We start from the raw sequence: 17550 nt of genomic DNA on the forward strand, positions 1-17550 counted from the left end.
GTTTGGAGGGAAATAGTTGCGCATGCGTAATGCATAGCTTTGCCAGTAACATGGTACTGCTCGTGCCACTGCTCTTGTACTTGTTTATATGTAGCTAACATTTACACTGCATAAGTATATTTCTTAGTGATAAGTTGAAAGTACAAGCCCTATGATGTGTTTTCATAACGTTATTTCTATGTATTAATTTGTTCTCGCTTACTTTTCATGTACCGCGGGGAATGGGGGTCTGACTGAGCCGAAAGCCATCTTGGAGGGTACTTGTGCGCAGACTCGCCGAAAGTCATCTCGGCATTGAATTGCTGCCAAGGAAGGTTGATGCCAGAAGCCACCCTGGGAAGCAGCACCTTAGCCCCGCAGCATCTCGATATTGTTCTATTATGTTGCAAAAATGTATTCTTTGCCTGTATTCTGCGCAGTTTCTCATGGGAACCCCAATCTTGCTAGGCGGTGCCCTGAGATGTAAATAAGGCCTCCAAATGGTGTGTTCTGATTGGTGTGTTACCCAAATCCTACCTTAGGACCAATCCAAATTGAGGGATTCTGACACTTTGCAACATTGGGGGGTGGTACACCGTCCCCAAACTGTATATCTACCCTGGGTTCAACTAGGGAAATTGTCCGACTTGTCTGGTTTAGCTGACCTGTCACTGACCCATCGTACTCAATAGGTGACTGAAGATACAGAGCGCTGCGGAGCACTCTGTCTGAAATTGACCATAGACTAAGGTTTTACTGAACCTTAAAGTGCTGGCGAAGCACTTTGCTGGGAGTTCGCTGACCCAATCGGGGTCTTGATCGATAGCTGCAGAGAGGGTGGAGCGCAGGCCTTGCTTCCAAACTGCGGGTGCGGTCCTGTCCTGAGCGGTCCTGTCCTGAGGTCCTGTCCTGATTCCTAATCTGAGGGTATCCTGTCCTGTCCTGGGTGTCCATTCTGCACCTGCTGTCCATTGAGGGGTATCCTTCCTTGAGGGTTTCCTGTCCTTAACTGACCCGTGGCCAGGGTTTGGTTTCCACACCAGTCTAGGTAAATATCGCTCTAAATTCTTTGAACTTGCACCTTTCTATATTTCTGTCTTTGCTTCAATAAAGAGACACCTTTGCATATGTGGATTTTTCCATGCTTTTGCTGCAACTATTGAAACATAAAGTCAATTGCATATTTTTCATAACTTGTTCCTATGTTACCCTACCTTTTAGAAATCATATTTTGCATTGCAGTTTGTCATTTTCTGATATGGTCTAGAACGACCTTACTTAAATTGTCTAAAGAATCTTTACCCTGAAAGCATAGCGTTTTCCTGTTGCATCTCATATTAGAATTTCCATGATTACCCTGACTCTATTTCTCTATAGTTATGTACTCTTCATTATTTTGATTATTGATTGTCTTATTCTTGTAAACTTAATGCTCAACGAAAACGAACTTTAGATAAAGCTTTTAAAACTTCCAGTTGTCCGTGGTCATTTTACAACAGTATTGAATGTCATTTTGGGTTGGTATTTTGCTGCCTTTCCTTTTACAGCTAGCTCCCTGATCCGTTGAGGTCATAGGTACCCGTGTCGGTAGATGGTAAGTCGGGTACACTGAGTAATTACAGTAGGGAATTCACACAAATTGGTAGCAGCCCGTGAAGTCACCCTGTCAATGAATATTGTGAATCGAAAGTATATGGGCCCGAAGCCGGAAACGGCGAAAGTATTGGCTGGGTGACCTCGCGCGCTCTATCAGTTCAAATCCCGGACGAGCCCTTTCATTGGTGCTCTTTTGAAGTATGCATTTCAAAGCCAATATCAATTTTCTCTTTGCAGTAGTGGATGATTATTTGCTAGAGTCTCATGCTTTTAACCTTGCCCTGCCTGAGCAAATAGGAAACATTTCTCTTTAAGCATTTTGCAAAAATGCTGAACTTGCAAGGCATATACAAGCGTTCAGATAGGGCTGTCGGGCAGGTTGCATGAAAGAAATCTAAAACCAGATGCCCTTGGAATAGTCTGTTTTGAGCAGTTTCATCACAGAAGAATCACCTGTAGGTATCTGTTTCTGTAGTGTAGTGGTTATCACGTTCGCCTCACACGCGATAGGTCCCCGGTTCGAAACTGGGCAGAAACACAAGTTATATTGTCTTGGCTGCAATGTTGAGAGTTGCCGTTTTGCATGAAATTGTCCAGGCCCTGAAGATGGGTTCATGCAGTCTCGTTCCAAGAAAGTGAATTCTCTTAAAAACAATAACATAATTGGCATGTGGATGTATCTGTTGATTCACAGACCTCACTTTCAAAAGAGCCCTGCATTCGGTTCAATGCTCAACCAGAACAAGCATTAACTTTGAGACTTGTTGGCACCAACAGGCCTCTTATTTTAGTGGAGTGTTTCTGGTTTTTAAGTGCTGAGGCTTGGGCTCAATTCCTAGATGATCCTTCTCAAGGTGATGATACAAATGCATCGTCACCTTTTCGTTTAATGTCAGAATTGTTTATTTCCATTTGGTGGTGTATGAATGCTTTCGACAGTATGGGGATTTTTTCTAGCCTTGCATGAATAAAAGCATATCACTCCTCTTTATGTATTTTTCTAATACATTTATATTTACATCTCCTCTCCTAGCATGCATTTTTGACTATCTTACAGGCTGTATATAATAAGTATCAATTCAGGGGCGCTTCTTCTACTCAAATCACAACTGTTCTATCACGACATTGATAAGCAATCTGCATCTGCTTCTGTTGTGTGTTGGTTATCATATTTACCTGACGTGTGAAAGTCCCATGTTGGACAGTGCACGTTAACAAAGAAACCAATGATTTTTATTAAAAGTTGTCTTGTGTTTTGGTTACCTTGCATCAGCCAAAACGTGCCAGAGATTACTTCATTTGCAGTCACTTGAAAAGTAGAGATTCTCAAATAAATGGCAAGAGGTTGAAACAAATCCAAAGAAATGCATGGCATATCTATGAGTAGGTGTATGAATGTATCCATATATAAAGATAGATAGATAGATAGATAGACAGATAGATAGATAGATAGATAGATAGATAGATAGATAGATAGATAGATAGATAGATAGATAGATAGATAGATAGATAGATAGATAAATAGATAGATAGGTAGATAGATAAATAGATGGATGAATGGATAGATGGACAGACAGACAGACAGACAGACAGACAGACAGACAGACAGACAGACAGATAGATAGATAGATAGATAGATAGATAGATAGATAGATAGATAGATAGATAGATAGATAGATAGATAGATAGATAGATAGATAGATAGATAGATAGATAGATAGATAGATAGATAGATAGATAGATAGATAGATAGATAGATAGATAGATAGATAGATAGATAGATAGATAGATATAGGGAGAGAGAGGGCGTTAATATAAACAGAGACTTTATTTTCAATCAAGCGGTCTTTTCTTTCCTTTAGGAGCAGAATGTTCTGATCATCAGCGCACCAGAATGTAGTGCTTGGTTGGCAAGCATCACATATTGTGATGTGTTAGCTAAGAGTTCCATGTCCTTCAGACTCATATATTCCTCTGTAGTTGTACCTTGGTGATTCAACAAAACATGGCATCATAATCAGCATTCTACTGCCACAGAGTGGACAGAGAAACCATTTAGAATTTCCCTGAAAAAGAAAAAAAGCATACTTAGGCAGAGCTTTGTGGACAGGAAGGACATTAGAGCAAGTGAGGAATAAGCACTGCTTTTGTTAATTTACATAGGCAGAACAGAGACTGCTGGGAAAAGCCTGAAATTAAAGGCACAGAAAATGCCTGCTTCTGGAGAGAACACTAAGAAGCATTGAAAGTTTTTCCTCTGACCCTGGCCACTCTTAAGAGGAATCCTATGATAGTCAGCAGGACCCACCCTAAAAAGGAAGGGACAGCCATTTGGACCCTTTCCACCTTGTCTATATCTCGCCTGATCGAGTCTGATTGAGCGCTGATTGAGCGGATAAGCACATAAGCACATGTACTTCTCATATTGGGAAGGTATTGCTTAGCTTGTTACCAGCAGCTCAGTTATGTTATGATGTTAGAGGCTATGCAATGAATGCTTTAGTCCTGCATTAGGCAGTTTTTATTGCTTCTTGCATTCAAGAGATAGATAATTAGCCAGAATATGTGGCCCAGCTATTCACCTTGGCATTCCGATTTGCACAAAGGGAATAAGTATTTGAGAGAAAAGGCAAAATGTGTTTCTTATGTTGTTATGAACAGCTTTTTATTCTTTCTCTTTAGGCTCTAGCCAATGCAGAAATATATAAATAACTGCTGACTTCCTGTAAGACGTGTCCAATGCTGAGACAAAATAAAAGGGGACACTTACAAATGATAGTGCTATCGTTTGAGAAAGGGTAAGTTGACACTGAATTTCCTGTGAATTCACAGACCAAGCATGAAAAAGACCCCAGCATGATCTTCATTGCGGGTTTAGAGCTGGTATTACCTTTTCAGAGGTGAGGGTCTTTCAACGGCTCGTTTGTCTAGGGGTATGATTCTCGCTTTGGGTGCGAGAGGTCCCGGGTTCAAATCCCGGACGAGCCCTTTCATTGGTGCTCTTTTGAAGTATGCATTTCAAAGCCAATATCAATTTTCTCTTTGCAGTAGTGGATGATTATTTGCTAGAGTCTCATGCTTTTAACCTTGCCCTGCCTGAGCAAATAGGAAACATTTCTCTTTAAGCATTTTGCAAAAATGCTGAACTTGCAAGGCATATACAAGCGTTCAGATAGGGCTGTCGGGCAGGTTGCATGAAAGAAATCTAAAACCAGATGCCCTTGGCACCTGTAGGTATCTGTTTCTGTAGTGTAGTGGTTATCACGTTCGCCTCACACGCGATAGGTCCCCGGTTCGAAACTGGGCAGAAACACTAGTTATATTGTCTTGGCTGCAATGTTGAGAGTTGCCGTTTTGCATGAAATTGTCCATGCCCTGAAGATGGGTTCATGCAGTCTCGTTCCAAGAAAGTGAATTCTCTTAAAAACAATAACATAATTGGCATGAGGATGTATCTGTTGATTCACAGACCTCACTTTCAAAAGAGCCCTGCATTCGGTTCAATGCTCAACCAGAACAAGCATTAACTTTGACAATTGTTGGCACCAACAGGCCTCTTATTTTAGTGGAGTGTTTCTGGTTTTTAAGTGCTGAGGCTTGGGCTCAATTCCTAGATGATCCTTCTCAAGGTGATGATACAAATGCATCGTCACCTTTTCGTTTAATGTCAGAATTGTTTATTTCCATTTGGTGGTGTATGAATGCTTTCGACAGTATGGGGATGTTTTCTAGCCTTGCATGAATAAAAGCATATCACTCCTCTTTATGTATTTTTCTAATACATTTATATTTACATCTCCTCTCCTCGCATGCATTTTTGACTATCTTACAGGCTGTATATAATAAGTATCAATTCAGGGGCGCTTCTTCTACTCAAATCACAACTGTTCTATCACGACATTGATAAGCAATCTGCATCTGCTTCTGTTGTGTATTGGTTATCATATTAACCTGACGTGTGAAAGTCCCATGTTGGACAGTGCACGTTAACAAAGAAACCAATGATTTTTATTAAAAGTTGTCTTGTGTTTTGGTTACCTTGCATCAGCCAAAACGTGCCAGAGATGACTTCTTTTGCAGTCACTTGAAAAGTAGAGATTCTCAAATAAATGGCAAGAGGTTGAAACAAATCCAAAGAAATGCATGGCATATCTATGAGTAGGTGTATGAATGTATCCATATATAAAGATAGATAGATAGATAGATAGATAGACAGATAGATAGATAGATAGATAGATAGATAGATAGATAGATAGATAGATAGATAGATAGATAGATAGATAAATAGATAGATAGGTAGATAGATAAATAGATAGATGGATGGATGGATGGATGGATGAATGGATAGACGGACAGACAGACAGACAGACAGACAGACAGACAGATAGATAGATAGATAGATAGATAGATAGATAGATAGATAGATAGATGGATGGATAGATAGATAGATAGATAGATAGATAGATAGATAGATAGATAGATAGATAGATAGATAGATAGATAGATAGATAGATAGATAGATAGATAGATAGATAGATAGATAGATAGATAGATAGATAGATAGATAGATAGATAGATAGATAGATAGATAGATAGATAGATAGATAGATAGATAGATATAGGGAGAGAGAGAGCGTTAATATAAACAGAGACTTTATTTTCAATCAAGCGGTCTTTTCTTTCCTTTAGGAGCAGAATGTTCTGATCATCAGCGCACCAGAATGTAGTGCTTGGTTGGCAAGCATCACATATTGTGATGTGTTAGCTAAGAGTTCCATGTCCTTCAGACTCATATATTCCTCTGTAGTTGTACCTTGGTGATTCAACAAAACATGGCATCATAATCAGCATTCTACTGCCACAGAGTGGACAGAGAAACCATTTAGAATTTCCCTGAAAAAGAAAAAAAGCATACTTAGGCAGAGCTTTGTGGACAGGAAGGACATTAGAGCAAGTGAGGAATACGCACTGCTTTTGTTAATTTACATAGGCAGAACAGAGACTGCTGGGAAAAACCTGAAATTAAAGGCACAGAAAATGCCTGCTTCTGGAGAGAACACTAAGAAGCATTGAAAGTTTTTCCTCTGACCCTGGCCACTCTTAAGAGGAATCCTATGATAGTCAGCAGGACCCACCTTAAAAAGGAAGGGACAGCCATTTGGACCCTTTCCACCTTTTCTATATCTCGCCTGATCGAGCCTATTGAGCGCTGATTGAGTGGATAAGCACATAAGCACATGTACTTCTCATTTTGGGAAGGTATTGCTTAGCTTGTTACCAGCAGCTCAGTTATGTTATGATGTTAGAGGCTATACAAGGAATGCTTTAGTCCTGCATTAGGCAGTTTTTATTGCTTCTTGCATTCAAGAGATAGATAATTAGCCAGAATCTGTGGCCCAGCTATTCACCTTGGCATTCCGATTTGCAAAAAGGGAATCAGTATTGGAGAGAAAAGGCAAAATGTGTTTCTTATGTTGTTATGAACAGCTTTTTATTCTTTCTCTTTAGGCTCTAGCCACTGCAGAAATATATAAATAACTGCTGACTTCCTGTAAGACGTGTCCAATGCTGAGACAAAATAAAAGGGGACACTTACAAATGATAGTGCTATCGTTTGAGAAAGGGTAAGTTGACACTGAATTTCCTGTGAATTCACAGACCAAGCATGAAAAAGACCCCAGCATGATCTTCATTGCGGGCTTAGAGCTGGTATTACCTTTTCAGAGGTGAGGGTCTTTCAACGGCTCGTTGGTCTAGGGGTATGATTCTCGCTTAGGGTGCAAGAGGTCCCGGGTTCAAATCCCGGACGAGCCCTTTCCTTGGTGCTCTTTTGAAGTATGCATTTCAAAGCCAATATCAATTTTCTCTTTGCAGTAGTGGATGCATATTTGCTAGAGTCTCATGCTTTTAACCTTGCCTGCCTGAGCAAATAGGAAACATTTCTCTTTAAGCATTTTGCAAAAATGCTGAACTTGGAAAGGCATATACAAGCGTTCAGATAGGGCTGTCGGGCAGGTTGCATGAAAGAAATCTAAAACCAGATGCCCTTGGAATAGTCTGTTTTGAGCAGTTTCATCACAGAAGAATCACCTGTAGGTATCTGTTTCTGTAGTGTAGTGGTTATCACGTTCGCCTCACACACGAAAGGTCCCCAAACCGGGCAGAAACACTAGTTATATTGTCTTGGCTGCAATGTTGAGAGTTGCCGTTTTGCATGAAATTGTCCAGGCCCTGAAGATGGGTTCATGCAGTCTCGTTCCAAGAAAGTGAATTCTCTTAAAAACAATAACATAATTGGCATGTGGATGTATCTGTTGATTCACAGACCTCACTTTCAAAAGAGCCCTGCATTCGGTTCAATGCTCAACCAGAACAAGCATTAATTTTGAGAATTGTTGGCACCAACAGGCCTCCTATTTTAGTGGAGTGTTTCTGGTTTTAAGTGCTGAGGCTTGGGCTCAATTCCTAGATGATCCTTCTCAAGGTGATGATACAAATGCATCGTCACCTTTTCGTTTAATGTCAGAATTGTTTATTTCCATTTGGTGGTGTATGAATGCTTTCGACAGTATGGGGATTTTTTCTAGCCTTGCATGAATAAAAGCATATCACTCCTCTTTATGTATTTTTCTAATACATTTATATTTGCATCTCCTCTCCTAGCATGCATTTTTGACTATCTTACAGGCTGTATATAATAAGTATCAATTCAGGGGCGCTTCTACTACTCAAATCACAACTGTTCTATCACGACATTGATAAGCAATCTGCATCTGCTTCTGTTGTGTATTGGTTATCATATTTACCTGACGTGTGAAAGTTCCATGTTTGACAGTGCACGTTAACAAAGAAACCAATGATTTTTATTAAAAGTTGTCTTGTGTTTTGGTTACCTTGCATCAGCCAAAACGTGCCAGAGATGACTTCATTTGCAGTCACTTGAAAAGTAGGGATTCTCAAATAAATGGCAAGAGGTTGAAACAAATCCAAAGAAATGCATGGCATATCTATGAGTAGGTGTATGCATGTATCCATATATAAAGATAGATAGATAGATAGATAGATAGATAGATAGATAGATAGATAGATAGATAGATGGATGGATGGATGGATGGATGGATGGATGGATAGATAGATAGATAGATAGATAGATAGATAGATAGATAGATAGATAGATAGATAGATAGATAGATAGATAGATAGATAGATAGATAGATAGATAGATAGATAGATAGATAGATAGATAGATAGATAGATAGATAGATAGATAGATAGATAGATAGATAGATAGATAGATAGATAGATAGATAGATAGATAGATGGATAGATGGATATAGGGAGAGAGAGAACGTTAATATAAACAGAGACTTTATTTTCAATCAAGCGGTCTTTTCTTTCCTTTAGGATCAGAATGTTCTGATCATCAGCGCACCAGAATGTAGTGCTTGGTTGGCAAGCATCACATATTGTGATGTGTTAGCTAAGAGTTCCATGTCCTTCAGACTCATATATTCCTCTGTAGTTGTACCTTGGTGATTCAACAAAACATGGCATCATAATCAGCATTCTACTGCCACAGAGTGGACAGAGAAACCATTTAGAATTTCCCTGAAAAAGAAAAAAAGCATACTTAGGCAGAGCTTTGTGGACAGGAAGGACATTAGAGCAAGTGAGGAATAAGCACTGCTTTTGTTAATTTACATAGGCAGAACAGAGACTGCTGGGAAAAGCCTGAAATTAAAGGCACAGAAAATGCCTGCTTCTGGAGAGAACACTAAGAAGCATTGAAAGTTCTTCCTCTGACCCTGGCCACTCTTAAGAGGAATCCTATGATAGTCAGCAGGACCCACCCTAAAAAGGAAGGGACAGCCATTTGGACCCTTTCCACCTTTTCTATATCTTGCCTGATCAAGCCTGATTGAGCGCTGATTGAGCGGATAAGCACATGTACTTCTCATTTTGGGAAGGTATTGCTTAGCTTGTTACCAACAGCTCAGTTATGTTATGATGTTAGAGGCTATGCAAGGAATGCTTTAGTCCTGCATTAGGCAGTTTTTATTGCTTCTAGCATTCAAGAGATAGATAATTAGCCAGAATCTGTGGCCCAGCTATTCACCTTGGCATTCCGATTTGCACAAAGGGAATAAGTATTGGAGAGAAAAGGCAAAAGGTGTTTCTTATGTTGTTATGAACAGCTTTTTATTCTTTCTTTTTAGGCTCTAGCCAATGCAGAAATATATAAATAACTGCTGACTTCCTGTAAGACGTGTCCAATGCTGAGACAAAATAAAAGGGGACACTTACAAATGATAGTGCTATCGTTTTAGAAAGGGTAAGTTGACACTGAATTTCCTGTGAATTCACAGACCAAGCATGAAAAAGACCCCAGCAAGATCTTCATTGCGGGCTTAGAGCTGGTATTACCTTTTCAGAGTTGAGGGTCTTTCAACTGCTCGTTGGTCTAGGGGTATGATTCTCGCTTAGGGTGCAAGAGGTCCTGGGTTCAAATCCCGGACGAGCCCTTTCATTGGTGCTCTTTTGAAGTATGCATTTCAAAGCCAATATCAATTTTATCTTTGCAGTAGTGGATGCATATTTGCAAGAGTCTCATGCTTTTAACCTTGCCCTGCCTGAGCAAATAGGAAACATTTCTCTTTAAGCATTTTGCAAAAATGCTGAACTTGCAAGGCATATACAAGCGTTCAGATAGGGCTGTCGGGCAGGTTGCATGAAAGAAATCTAAAACCATATGCCCTTGGAATAGTCTGTTTTGAGCAGTTTCATCACAGAAGAATCACCTGTAGGTATCTGTTTCTGTAGTGTAGTGGTTATCACGTTCGCCTCACACGCGAAAGGTCCCCGGTTCGAAACCGGGCAGAAACACTAGTTATATTGTCTTGGCTGCAATGTTGAGAGTTGCCGTTTTGCATGAAATTGTCCAGGCCCTGAAGATGGGTTCATGCAGTCTCGTTCCAAGAAAGTGAATTCTCTTCAAAACAATAACATAATTGGCATGTGGATGTATCTGTTGATTCACAGACCTCACTTTCAAAAGAGCCCTGCATTCGGTTCAATGCTCAACCAGAGCAAGCATTAACTTTGAGAATTGTTGGCACTAACAGGCCTCCTATTTTAGTGAAGTGTTTCTGGTTTTAAGTGCTGAGGCTTGGGCTCAATTCCTAGATGATCCTTCTCAAGGTGATGATACAAATGCATCGTCACCTTTTCGTTTAATGTCAGAATTGTTTATTTCCATTTGGTGGTGTATGAATGCTTTCGACAGTATGGGGATTTTTTCTAGCCTTGCATGAATAAAAGCATATCACTCCTCTCTATGTATTTTTCTAATACATTTATATTTGCATCTCCTCTCCTAGCATGCATTTTTGACTATCTTACAGGCTGTATATAATAAGTATCAATTCAGGGGCGCTTCTACTACTCAAATCACAACTGTTCTATCACGACATTGATAAGCAATCTGCATCTGCTTCTGTTGTGTATTGGTTATCATATTTACCTGACGTGTGAAAGTCCCATGTTTGACAGTGCACGTTAACAAAGAAACCAATGATTTTTATTAAAAGTTGTCTTGTGTTTTGGTTACCTTGCATCAGCCAAAACGTGCCAGAGATGACTTCATTTGCAGTCACTTGAAAAGTAGGGATTCTCAAATAAATGGCAGGAGGTTGAAACAAATCCAAAGAAATGCATGGCATATCTATGAGTAGGTGTATGCATGTATCGATAGATAGATAGATAGATAGATAGATAGATAGATAGATAGATAGATAGATAGATAGATAGATAGATAGATAGATATAGGGAGAGAGAGAGCGTTAATATAAACAGAGACTTTATTTTCAATCAAGCGGTATTTTCTTTCCTTTAGGAGCAGAATGTTCTGATCATCAGCGCACCAGAATGTAGTGCTTGGTTGGCAAGCATCACATATTGTGATGTGTTAGCTAAGAGTTCCATGTCCTTCAGACTCATATATTCCTCTGAAGTTGTACCTTGTTGATTCCACAAAACATGGCATCATAATCAGCATTCTACTGCCACAGAGTGGACAGAGAAACCATTTAGAATTTCCCTGAAAAAGAAAAAAAGCATACTTAGGCAGAGCTTTGTGGACAGGAAGGACATTAGAGCAAGTGAGGAATAAGCACTGCTTTTGTTAATTTACATAGGCAGAACAGAGACTGCTGGGAAAAGCCTGAAATTAAAGGCACAGAAAATGCCTGCTTCTGGAGAGAGCACTAAGAAGCATTGAAAGTTTTTCCTCTGACCCTGGCCACTCTTAAGAGGAATCCTATGATAGTCAGCAGGACCCACCCTAAAAATGAAGGGACAGCCATTTGGACCCTTTCCACCTTTTCTTGATCGAGCCTGATCGAGCCTGATTGAGCGCTGATTGAGCGGATAAGCACATAAGTACATGTACTTCTCATTTTGGGAAGGCATTGCTTAGCTTGTTACCAGCAGCTCAGTTATGTTATGATGTTAGAGGCTATGCAAGGAATGCTTTAGTCCTGCATTAGGCAGTTTTTATTGCTTCTTGCATTCAAGAGATAGATAATTAGCCAGAATCTGTGGTCCAGCTATTCACCTTGGCATTCCGATTTGCACAAAGGGAATAAGTATTGGAGAGAAAAGGCAAAATGTGTTTCTTATGTTGTTATGAACAGCTTTTTATTCTTTCTCTTTAGGCTCTAGCCAATGCAGAAATATATAAATAACTGCTGACTTCCTGTAAGACGTGTCCAATGCTGAGACAAAATAAAAGGGGACACTTACAAATGATAGTGCTATCGTTTGAGAAAGGGTAAGTTGACACTGAATTTCCTGTGAATTCACAGACCAAGCATGAAAAAGACCCCAGCATGATCTTCATTGCGGGCTTAGAGCTGGTATTACCTTTTCAGAGGTGAGGGTCTTTCAACGGCTCGTTGGTCTAGGGGTATGATTCTCGCTTAGGGTGCGAGAGGTCCTGGGTTCAAATCCCGGACCAGCCCTTTCATTGGTGCTCTTTTGAAGTATGCATTTCAAAGCCAATATCAATTTTCTCTTTGCAGTAGTGGATGCATCTTTGCTAGAGTCTCATGCTTTTAACCTTGCCCTGCCTGAGCAAATAGGAAACATTTCTCTTTAAGCATTTTGCAAAAATGCTGAACTTGCAAGGCATATACAAGCGTTCAGATAGGGCTGTCGGGCAGGTTGCATGAAAGAAATCTAAAACCAGATGCCCTTGGAATAGCCTGTTTTGAGCAGTTTCATCACAGAAGAATCACCTGTAGGTATCTGTTTCTGTAGTGTAGTGGTTATCACGTTCGCCTCACACGCGAAAAGTCCCCGGTTCGAAACCGGGCAGAAACACAAGTTATATTGTCTTGGCTGCAATGTTGAGAGTTGCCGTTTTGCATGAAATTGTCCAGGCCCTGAAGATGGGTTCATGCAGTCTCGTTCCAAGAAAGTGAATTCTCTTAAAAACAATAACATAATTGGCATGTGGATGTATCTGTTGATTCACAGACCTCACTTTCAAAAGAGCCCTGCATTCGGTTCAATGCTCAACCAGAGCAAGCATTAACTTTGAGAATTGTTGGCACTAACAGGCCTCCTATTTTAGTGGAGTGTTTCTGGTTTTAAGTGCTGAGGCTTGGGCTCAATTCCTAGATGATCCTTCTCAAGGTGATGATACAAATGCATCGTCACCTTTTCGTTTAATGTCAGAATTGTTTATTTCCATTTGGTGGTGTATGAATGCTTTCGACAGTATGGGGATTTTTTCTAGCCTTGCATGAATAAAAGCATATCACTCCTCTCTATGTATTTTTCTAATACATTTATATTTGCATCTCCTCTCCTAGCATGCATTTTTGACTATCTTACAGGCTGTATATAATAAGTATCAATTCAGGGGCGCTTCTACTACTCAAATCACAACTGTTCTATCACGACATTGATAAGCAATCTGCATCTGCTTCTGTTGTGTATTGGTTATCATATTTACCTGACGTGTGAAAGTCCCATGTTTGACAGTGCACGTTAACAAAGAAACCAATGATTTTTATTAAAAGTTGTCTTGTGTTTTGGTTACCTTGCATCAGCCAAAACGTGCCAGAGATGACTTCATTTGCAGTCACTTGAAAAGTAGGGATTCTCAAATAAATGGCAGGAGGTTGAAACAAATCCAAAGAAATGCATGGCATATCTATGAGTAGGTGTATGCATGTATCGATAGATAGATAGATAGATAGATAGATAGATAGATAGATAGATAGATAGATAGATAGATAGATAGATAGATAGATAGATAGATAGATAGATAGATATAGAGAGAGAGAGCGTTAATATAAACAGAGACTTTATTTTCAATCAAGCGGTATTTTCTTTCCTTTAGGAGCAGAATGTTCTGATCATCAGCGCACCAGAATGTAGTGCTTGGTTGGCAAGCATCACATATTGTGATGTGTTAGCTAAGAGTTCCATGTCCTTCAGACTCATATATTCCTCTGAAGTTGTACCTTGTTGATTCCACAAAACATGGCATCATAATCAGCATTCTACTGCCACAGAGTGGACAGAGAAACCATTTAGAATTTCCCTGAAAAAGAAAAAAAGCATACTTAGGCAGAGCTTTGTGGACAGGAAGGACATTAGAGCAAGTGAGGAATAAGCACTGCTTTTGTTAATTTACATAGGCAGAACAGAGACTGCTGGGAAAAGCCTGAAATTAAAGGCACAGAAAATGCCTGCTTCTGGAGAGAACACTAAGAAGCATTGAAAGTTTTTCCTCTGACCCTGGCCACTCTTAAGAGGAATCCTATGATAGTCAGCAGGACCCACCCTAAAAAGGAAGGGACAGCCATTTGGACCCTTTCCACCTTTTCTATATCGAGCCTGATCGAGCCTGATCGAGCGCTGATTGAGCGGATAAGCACATAAGTACATGTACTTCTCATTTTGGGAAGGCATTGCTTAGCTTGTTACCAGCAGCTCAGTTATGTTATGATGTTAGAGGCTATGCAAGGAATGCTTTAGTCCTGCATTAGGCAGTTTTTATTGCTTCTTGCATTCAAGAGATAGATAATTAGCCAGAATCTGTGGTCCAGCTATTCACCTTGGCATTCCGATTTGCACAAAGGGAATAAGTATTGGAGAGAAAAGGCAAAATGTGTTTCTTATGTTGTTATGAACAGCTTTTTATTCTTTCTCTTTAGGCTCTAGCCAATGCAGAAATATATAAATAACTGCTGACTTCCTGTAAGACGTGTCCAATGCTGAGACAAAATAAAAGGGGACACTTACAAATGATAGTGCTATCGTTTGAGAAAGGGTAAGTTGACACTGAATTTCCTGTGAATTCACAGACCAAGCATGAAAAAGACCCCAGCATGATCTTCATTGCGGGCTTAGAGCTGGTATTACCTTTTCAGAGGTGAGGGTCTTTCAACGGCTCGTTGGTCTAGGGGTATGATTTCCGCTTAGGGTGCGAGAGGTCCTGGGTTCAAATCCCGGACCAGCCCTTTCATTGGTGCTCTTTTGAAGTATGCATTTCAAAGCCAATATCAATTTTCTCTTTGCAGTAGTGGATGCATCTTTGCTAGAGTCTCATGCTTTTAACCTTGCCCTGCCTGAGCAAATAGGAAACATTTCTCTTTAAGCATTTTGCAAAAATGCTGAACTTGCAAGGCATATACAAGCGTTCAGATAGGGCTGTCGGGCAGGTTGCATGAAAGAAATCTAAAACCAGATGCCCTTGGAATAGCCTGTTTTGAGCAGTTTCATCACAGAAGAATCACCTGTAGGTATCTGTTTCTGTAGTGTAGTGGTTATCACGTTCGCCTCACACGCGAAAAGTCCCCGGTTCGAAACCGGGCAGAAACACAAGTTATATTGTCTTGGCTGCAATGTTGAGAGTTGCCGTTTTGCATGAAATTGTCCAGGCCCTGAAGATGGGTTCATGCAGTCTCGTTCCAAGAAAGTGAATTCTCTTAAAAACAATAACATAATTGGCATGTGGATGTATCTGTTGATTCACAGACCTCACTTTCAAAAGAGCCCTGCATTCGGTTCAATGCTCAACCAGAACAAGCATTAACTTTGAGAATTGTTGGCACCAACAGGCCTCTTATTTTAGTGGAGTGTTTCTGGTTTTTAAGTGCTGAGGCTTGGGCTCAATTCCTAGATGATCCTTCTCAAGGTGATGATACAAATGCATCGTCACCTTTTCGTTTAATGTCAGAATTGTTTATTTCCATTTGGTGGTGTATGAATGCTTTCGACAGTATGGGGATTTTTTCTAGCCTTGCATGAATAAAAGCAAATCACTCCTCTTTATGTATTTTTCTAATACATTTATATTTGCATTTCCTCTCCTAGCATGCATTTTTGACTATCTTACAGGCTGTATATAATAAGTATCAATTCAGGGGCGCTTCTTCTACTCAAATCACAACTGTTCTATCACGACATTGATAAGCCATCTGCATCTGCTTCTGTTGTGTATTGGTTATCATATTTACCTGACGTGTGAAAGTCCCATGTTGGACAGTGCACGTTAACAAAGAAACCAATGATTTTTATTAAAAGTTGTCTTGTGTTTTGGTTACCTTGCATCAGCCAAACCGTGCCAGAGATTACTTCATTTGCAGTCACTTGAAAAGTAGGGATTCTCAAATAAATGGCAAGAGGTTGAAACAAATCCAAAGAAATGCATGGCATATCTATGAGTAGGTGTATGAATGTATCCATATATAAAGATAGATAGATAGATAGATAGATAGACAGATAGATAGATAGATAGATAGATAGATAGATAGATAGATAGATAGATAGATAGATAGATAGATAGATAGATAGATAGATAGATAGATAGATAGATAGATAGATAGATAGATAAATAGATAGATAGGTAGATAGATAAATAGATAGATGGATGGATGGATGGATGGATGGATGGATGGATGGATGGATGAATGGATAGACGGACAGACAGACAGACAGACAGACAGACAGACAGACAGACAGACAGACAGACAGATAGATAGATAGATAGATAGATAGATAGATAGATAGATAGATAGATAGATAGATAGATAGATAGATAGATAGATAGATAGATAGATAGATAGATAGATAGATAGATAGATAGATAGATAGATAGATAGATAGATAGATATAGGGAGAGAGAGGGCGTTAATATAAACAGAGACTTTATTTTCAATCAAGCGGTCTTTTCTTTCCTTTAGGAGCAGAATGTTCTGATCATCAGCGCACCAGAATGTAGTGCTTGGTTGGCAAGCATCACATATTGTGATGTGTTAGCTAAGAGTTCCATGTCCTTCAGACTCATATATTCCTCTGTAGTTGTACCTTGGTGATTCAACAAAACATGGCATCATAATCAGCATTCTACTGCCACAGAGTGGACAGAGAAACCATTTAGAATTTCCCTGAAAAAAAAAAAAAAGCATACTTAGGCAGAGCTTTGTGGACAGGAAGGACATTAGAGCAAGTGAGGAATAAGCACTGCTTTTGTTAATTTACATAGGCAGAACAGAGACTGCTGGGAAAAGCCTGAAATTAAAGGTACAGAAAATGCCTGCTTCTGGAGAGAACACTAAGAAGCATTGAAAGTTTTTCCTCTGACCCTGGCCACTCTTAAGAGGAATCCTATGATAGTCAGCAGGACCCACCCTAAAAAGGAAGGGACAGCCATTTGGACCCTTTCCACCTTTTCTATGTCTCGCTTGATCGAGCCTGATTGATCGCTGATTGAGCGGATAAGCACATGTACTTCTTATTTTGGGAAGGTATTGCTTAGCTTGTTACCAGCAGCTCAGTTATGTTATGATGTTAGAGGCTATGCAAGGAATGCTTTAGTCCTGCATTAGGCAGTTTTTATTGCTTCTTGCATTCAAGAGATAGATAATTAGCCAGAATCTGTGGCCCAGCTATTCACCTTGG

The 17550-nt window shown here is 39.8% G+C and overlaps 8 non-coding genes across 8 annotated transcripts; all 8 read left to right on the top strand.

Annotated features, from left to right (window-relative positions):
• Window positions 1–2040: 2040 nt before the first annotated feature.
• On the top strand, window positions 2041–2113 carry TRNAV-CAC (transfer RNA valine (anticodon CAC)). Its single transcript has one exon. It is a non-coding gene; the product is annotated as a tRNA-Val (tRNA).
• Window positions 2114–4491: 2378 nt separating this feature from the next.
• On the top strand, window positions 4492–4563 carry TRNAP-UGG (transfer RNA proline (anticodon UGG)). The gene has a single exon. It is a non-coding gene; the product is annotated as a tRNA-Pro (tRNA).
• Window positions 4564–4815: 252 nt separating this feature from the next.
• TRNAV-CAC (transfer RNA valine (anticodon CAC)) lies at window positions 4816–4888 on the top strand. The gene has a single exon. It is a non-coding gene; the product is annotated as a tRNA-Val (tRNA).
• Window positions 4889–7317: 2429 nt separating this feature from the next.
• TRNAP-AGG (transfer RNA proline (anticodon AGG)) lies at window positions 7318–7389 on the top strand. Its single transcript has one exon. It is a non-coding gene; the product is annotated as a tRNA-Pro (tRNA).
• Window positions 7390–10385: 2996 nt separating this feature from the next.
• On the top strand, window positions 10386–10458 carry TRNAV-CAC (transfer RNA valine (anticodon CAC)). The gene has a single exon. It is a non-coding gene; the product is annotated as a tRNA-Val (tRNA).
• Window positions 10459–12521: 2063 nt separating this feature from the next.
• TRNAP-AGG (transfer RNA proline (anticodon AGG)) lies at window positions 12522–12593 on the top strand. The gene has a single exon. It is a non-coding gene; the product is annotated as a tRNA-Pro (tRNA).
• A 288-nt stretch (window positions 12594–12881) lies between these two features.
• Window positions 12882–12954, top strand: TRNAV-CAC (transfer RNA valine (anticodon CAC)). Its single transcript has one exon. It is a non-coding gene; the product is annotated as a tRNA-Val (tRNA).
• Window positions 12955–15395: 2441 nt separating this feature from the next.
• Window positions 15396–15468, top strand: TRNAV-CAC (transfer RNA valine (anticodon CAC)). Its single transcript has one exon. It is a non-coding gene; the product is annotated as a tRNA-Val (tRNA).
• The last annotated feature ends 2082 nt before the right edge of the window (window positions 15469–17550 follow it).

This window comes from Lissotriton helveticus, chromosome 8 (genome assembly GCF_964261635.1).
Source record: "Lissotriton helveticus chromosome 8, aLisHel1.1, whole genome shotgun sequence".
NCBI lineage: Eukaryota > Metazoa > Chordata > Amphibia > Caudata > Salamandridae > Lissotriton > Lissotriton helveticus.